This window comes from Magallana gigas, chromosome 7 (assembly GCF_963853765.1).
Source record: "Magallana gigas chromosome 7, xbMagGiga1.1, whole genome shotgun sequence".
In the NCBI taxonomy this organism is placed as follows: domain Eukaryota; kingdom Metazoa; phylum Mollusca; class Bivalvia; order Ostreida; family Ostreidae; genus Magallana; species Magallana gigas.
Window position 1 is genome coordinate 34,988,128 of NC_088859.1, and position 6,163 is coordinate 34,994,290.

Consider the following 6,163-nt stretch of genomic DNA (forward strand, 5'->3'; position numbering starts at 1 on the left):
TCATGTAAATTTTAATAATTTCATATAAAATCAAGAAAATAGAGAGTTTTGATAGGTGATACGTATTCTCGAATAGAAACTTTCTTACCATGTTTTATGCACATTCTTTTTATTTGCACTTGCCGTTTACATGTTAAAATGACATATTTTGACAATCGATATATAGATTTCATTCGATTATTTTTATTCAATAATTTGATTTACGTTTCATATTTTTTAGTAAATTGGGCAATGAATAATGTAGAAAATATATATATAAATGATGTACATGTAGTACAAAGGTATATTTGTATAAGAAATGTCTAGCATTTCAAGCATTTCACCCCCCCCCCCCCCCAACTTCCACGCAAAATATGCGTGAGCGGGATATTTTGAAATTTAAAACTCACTAAGTGAAATATTGACTTTTATATTTTCCTCTTTTTTATTTCATTTTTGGTGAGTAAAAGTTGTAAGCTTAGGTAGTTAAACTAAGGTTAATCACAAAAGTATTTTCAGTATTGTTAAAATGTAAATATGATGAAAGCTCCAACTATGTTTCCAATTTTAAGAAATTCGGACGAATTGGTCAGACCACATCACTATATAAGATGACGAATTGGAATAACTCTCATTTATTATTATATGAACGGTGAACCATATGAACGACAGCTGACCTCCTCATTTTTCTCCATACTGCCAACAAGTGGCACTTTTAACCCAACTGTCACGTGGTATCCCCCCTCACTTTTTCTCGCGGGTACAATTTTTTTAAATTGACATATAAAAAATGGAAGTATCATGGAATTGCCCCCCCCCCCCCCACTTTTTTGGGAGCATGGAAAAAATTGATATGAAAATAAGGAAATGAGGAGTGAAAATGAAATATACGGTACGCAACCCCCCCCCCCCCCCCCCTGTTTACCTGATCATGATATTACCAGTTTCCGGTTTGTCTAGTTTATTTCCACCACACTACAACAGTTTAGATTTTACTCCATCTCAATTATTCCCCGACTTAAGGTGATACAAAATACCCATGAAATAATTGTTTAGATGTTCATATATATATATATATATATATATATATATATATATATATATATATATATATATATATATATATATATATATATATAAAATAATGACATAATTGTTTGTAAAACTTAACTTTGGTATATCTTAATGACGAGTTCATCGCAATTGAACTATTTAATGTTATATGATACAATTGATTTTAAGAAACATTTCAGCTGTGTATTTTTTTGTCTTAAAATATAATTCACAAACACTGCTACTACTGTCAGTTACAGGATAGTTTATTTTCAGTTTAATAAACAAAAAACGGAAATCTTTAAAAATAGCACCAACATTAGTACTATCTTTGAAAGTTTTTGGCAACGCAAAATTTAACAATGACTATTCATTTTACACTCTGGACACTGAAAAGAAATAGAAACGGTGGGGTTAAGGCGATCTGGGCAATTTATTTTGCGTCCCATTTCTTTCAAACTTTAAGTATTTACTGGTTTCAATCCAAAAAACAAAAAAATTGAATCATTGGGAAATGTTGGCTCCACTGATGTGTAGTACCTTAAGATATGATACTCAAAATTGTTCAATTAAACGTAAAATATGCGTCACCCAAATCTAATTTTTTTGAATATCATCAAAATATGATTTTCTATTAGTGTTTAATTTCTAATGTCTATCTTTTTCATGTTTACATTATTAATTCCAAGATATTTATTACTTATTTGAGTTCTTTGTTGTCGCGTTCGTGTAATTGTTATATAAAAGTTCAATGAACAATAGCCTTATCTTTATTTGGAAACCCATATCTCTTACTTCAAATAATATCATCAATCATAATGGTGCATGATAAGAATGAAATTGGGTGACATTGGGTTGATGTATTTTTACTGTAAGTCAAATGAACTGCAAGTGAATTTTATAAAATAAGTCAAGTCTGTCATGAACATATAAGCATTTTGTTTACAAGATAATAAAACTAAGAATTAAATTGATCTAATATTTATAAAAAGAAAATGGTATATGCAATACTTGTACATTTATGTTCAAATGATATAACAAACTGAAAGGAAAGGATAGCTGCAATACTCAATATAAGATAAAGCATGTTTAAATTTTCAAAACTTTAGCATATCAAATTGGCTTTATTTTCTTGTATTAAAAGGACGCATATCATGCCGTCTAATAATTACAAACTTTCATTTTAAACACAACAACGGTGTTTTAGATAGCCGTCCGCCAAATTGCCATAGAAACGTAACTTTTTCTGCGGGCGAACAATTTTGATGATTTTGAATGCCAAACTGGATGTGTTCAAAGTTCTTCATATATTCATAAAAAATGTTTAGTTTTACTATAAAATTGTAAAATCGTACCGATATAGAAGTCTATACCATATCCTATTCCCATAATTGCTCAAATAAAGTATAGACTTGAAGTAGGTCCGAACAAGAGTCTCTTTCATATATATTTTAGATTGGGGCAAAGAGCGGACTAGTTGGGAAAAGTATTTCTGATTTTACGGAATTCGTGAGCTGACATTCATAACACAAAAGGCAAACAATATTTTAAAAAATACAAAATAATAATCACAAAATTCGTGTTGTTGGTCACTCGCCTTAAAAAATGAAGTGTGTCCGAGTTTGAGCATTTTATATGTATGTATGGTGTAATTTTAAGTCCGTGGATTAATATGCGTTTATACTATAATATTGTTAAGTTTGTCGATAAACATATGGCCATCTTTATTAAAATTATTGAAAATTATTGAAAGCAAGCGGTTACACAAATTAGCAGGGTTTTTAGCCTTTCCTTAGCCCTTGTGGCTTGAATTCTAAATAAAATATCTGGCTACCGTTTTCTCATCGGATGTAAATCTGTGACATGGTCGACAACTTCTTAGGTATTAGCCGTGGATATCCAGCTAGTTTTCTGAGGAATTTCGTAAATAATAACAATAGTTGATTTATATGGAATAACAAAAATGTCTAATTGTATGTTCTTTGTAACATCTAAATTAAGGAAGGAATCTTCTCGTTATCAGACAGACTTCTTTTATCAAAAAATTCAAAAAAATTTTGACACAGTCAAACTGATCAAATAACCAAATGACTTTATCAGTTTAATCAAATTTGACCATCTTGTTATCGTATCAAGGTCAGGTCAAAGTCACTATCTTTTTCCTTAAGTTAAAGGATAAATCAAATAAATGTAGTTATCTGCCGTTTTGTGAAAATCTGTTTAAGATATGATGTTTCTATTCTTCAATGAAATGATAGAATATCAAAAAGTCTATTAGCTTTTACTACTAAATTGGAATGAATATTTAAACAAAATTTCCTCGAATTTTCTTAAATTTTTTAGATATTTTGATTTTTTTATGCTTCCAATGATAAAAATTTTCTGATTTTTACATAGAATGAAGAACTTACATAAAGATATATATTGACAGAAAAGCTAATTTTTTTTTTACCTTGTACTAAGGGAGAAAATTCAATTTTAGTGATTTTTCGCACAAATCTATGTAAAAATAATTGATTAAAAAATCTATTAAAATGTAAATTGATAGGCAAATCATATTTTGAAAACATATTCAGAAACCCAAGTACATTATCATTAGTTTACATTACATTGTAGTTGAAAAAATCCAATGTTAATGTTATTGTTTTGAAAATGCTAAATAGAAATGCTGAATAGACTCATAAATATACAGCATTTCTGATTTCCAAAAAAATTGTGATATTTTCCTATGCCAATTTTCCGCCAAAAATAAAGTCCTTGTTAGATTCAAAACTTTGATTACTATTTCTATGTCAAGTTGTATGATAGTTGAAGAGAAGGAAAAATATATTTTAATATCCTTTTATCGAATCTACTTTTGACATGTCGAAAACCAGAAAATACTCCTTCCTTAACGAAATAATCTAAAGATATTTTAGTGACACAAATAGCAAAGGAAATGATTAGAACAATATTTCACGGACATCATCAGGAGATGTAATAAAATCTACAAGATGTACATTCAGTGATTATTAAAAAAAGAAAAATGGAATGTCTTACAACTAAGGGTTACAAAAATTTCTAATTTCAAGAAATTCGGAAGAATTGGTCAAACCACATCACTAAGATTACGAATTGGGATAACTCTCATTTAAATGAACGATAGCCGGCCTCCTCATTTTTCTCCATACTGCCAACAAGTGGCACCTTTAACTCAACTGTCGCGTGGTATCCTGGTGGCGCTATGGTCGTGTAAGAATGCTGCGAGATGATTTCTTGGTTCGTTGCTTTGTGGATATGGAACATGTGTATGTCATCCTTTGTTTTATTTCTGGACAGGATAAACAAATGGCCAACGGCTGAAACAAGGATTAAGACGCCCCCAATTCCTACCAAAATGAGACCCCAAGGGCAATAAAATTGGTCTATTTCCCATCCTGTGTATTCCCAAAAATCTTCGTTGTAAATATTAGCTGAAATTCCCATCTTCACTATCATTGCGATATACGTCCAACCTAAAGTAACAAAAAATGTTAACTTAAGAACACATTTACACATTTACATTAATAAGGTCTCTCTAGTAACTAACATGCAAGGTGAACCAAGCGATCATGAAAGAAAATGTTCAAATAGACTTTTTCATTTTAAACATTGTTAGAAAAATTATCTAGACCAAAAACGATCGTTTTAAAGTGGGTGATAAAACTATGTTGTTTATACCCGAGATGAAAAGACTGATGCAGGCTAACAATCCAGCCCATCTGGATTTCGTTAAAGTCCGTGTGTATACAATAGTCCCCGTTAAGCCAAGCACAGCACAGAAAAGTCCAATGGACGACATGATCTGGGTTTCCAGCATAAAATGAAGAGGCAACCCTGAAAAAAGAAAATGTGTTTGTTATGCCCTATGCATTATCAGAGTTGTTTTCCTTAATACGTGTACATGTATATAAACGTTGATTATTGGAGCGTAAAATTCGAAATAGGATACATTACCGATATTTATGCCAAATGCAGTTCCAAATGTGTATTCTCAAACCATTGTCAATAAATTTCTTTAATTGATTTGTTGGTTCATATGAGACAAGTCTTATTTTAACTTTAACACTTGTGCTATCAAATATTTCACCGACGCTTGCCTCCTTGTTATCAGAATGTCAGACTGCAACAAGGAAGTAAGGATACCAAAGCAGTGCTTCACTTATTGTTAACTTACCTTTAAATTTGTCATACGATCGTATATAAAAGGGTGACTCAATATTAAAGGGATATGTAGACAAGTGACAGTCCTCCTCCTCATTATTCCCAATAAATCGTTGAATACATAAGGTATAATACCACAATCCTGCTGATAGATGTGCTTTTTGGGGTAATCCTTGAATACCACTGACGACCATGAAACTTTTCATGTTGCTTATCTTACCAATCACCCATCCCGGACTGACAAAAGATGCAGTCACAAAAACCACTCCAACAATAGCCAATATCGAGAATATCTTCAGTTTTCGACTCAGCAGCATTGTCAAAAATTGAATAGATCCACCTTGAAAATTTTATTACGATGTTTTCGTTCCTCGGATGCAACAAACCAATTTACCACGCATGCGTGCTATAGTGTTCCTTTTCATAAATCAATAGATGAGGGTGTGCAACGGTAGAGACGAAGTAATATTATCTTCAATTCAATTTGTTCTTGATATTTTTCCATTTTAATTCTTCAATTCAATTCTATCGACAAAATATTTTAACAATAAGGCTTAAATGGCAATTTATTAGTCTGATTACTGTATTGTCATCGAAATTCGATAGTCTTCTACATATGTTATTAATATATTTTATTCACAATACAGGTTGAACCTACCCTTAATTTGAAAAAGTATGTTTCAAAATGTGTCAATGCATAATAGAAATTTAACAAAAAGCCCATTGGGCCACATCGCTCACCTGAGCAATAGTGACTAGATATGGGCGATTAAAGGATATTGTGCCATATGGCCCCTTGGTAGAATAACAAAAAATAAATACCGTAAAGTATCCGAATTTTACACTTATTTTTGCATACACTTAATCATTGGATTTTTATTTATGGAATATTTTTTACCGAATCCTATGCAAGATATTAAACTAAACTTTTGGTATGGGTACACTATTA

The 6,163-nt window shown here is 31.0% G+C and overlaps 1 long non-coding RNA gene across 1 annotated transcript; it reads right to left on the reverse strand.

Annotated features, from left to right (window-relative positions):
* Window positions 1-4,384: 4,384 nt before the first annotated feature.
* On the reverse strand, window positions 4,385-5,615 carry LOC105318368 (uncharacterized). Its single transcript, XR_010708044.1, has 3 exons — window positions 5,228-5,615; window positions 4,732-4,887; window positions 4,385-4,526 (listed from the first exon to the last, which is right to left on the reverse strand). It is a non-coding gene; the product is annotated as an uncharacterized lncRNA (long non-coding RNA).
* Between the last annotated feature and the right edge of the window lie 548 nt (window positions 5,616-6,163).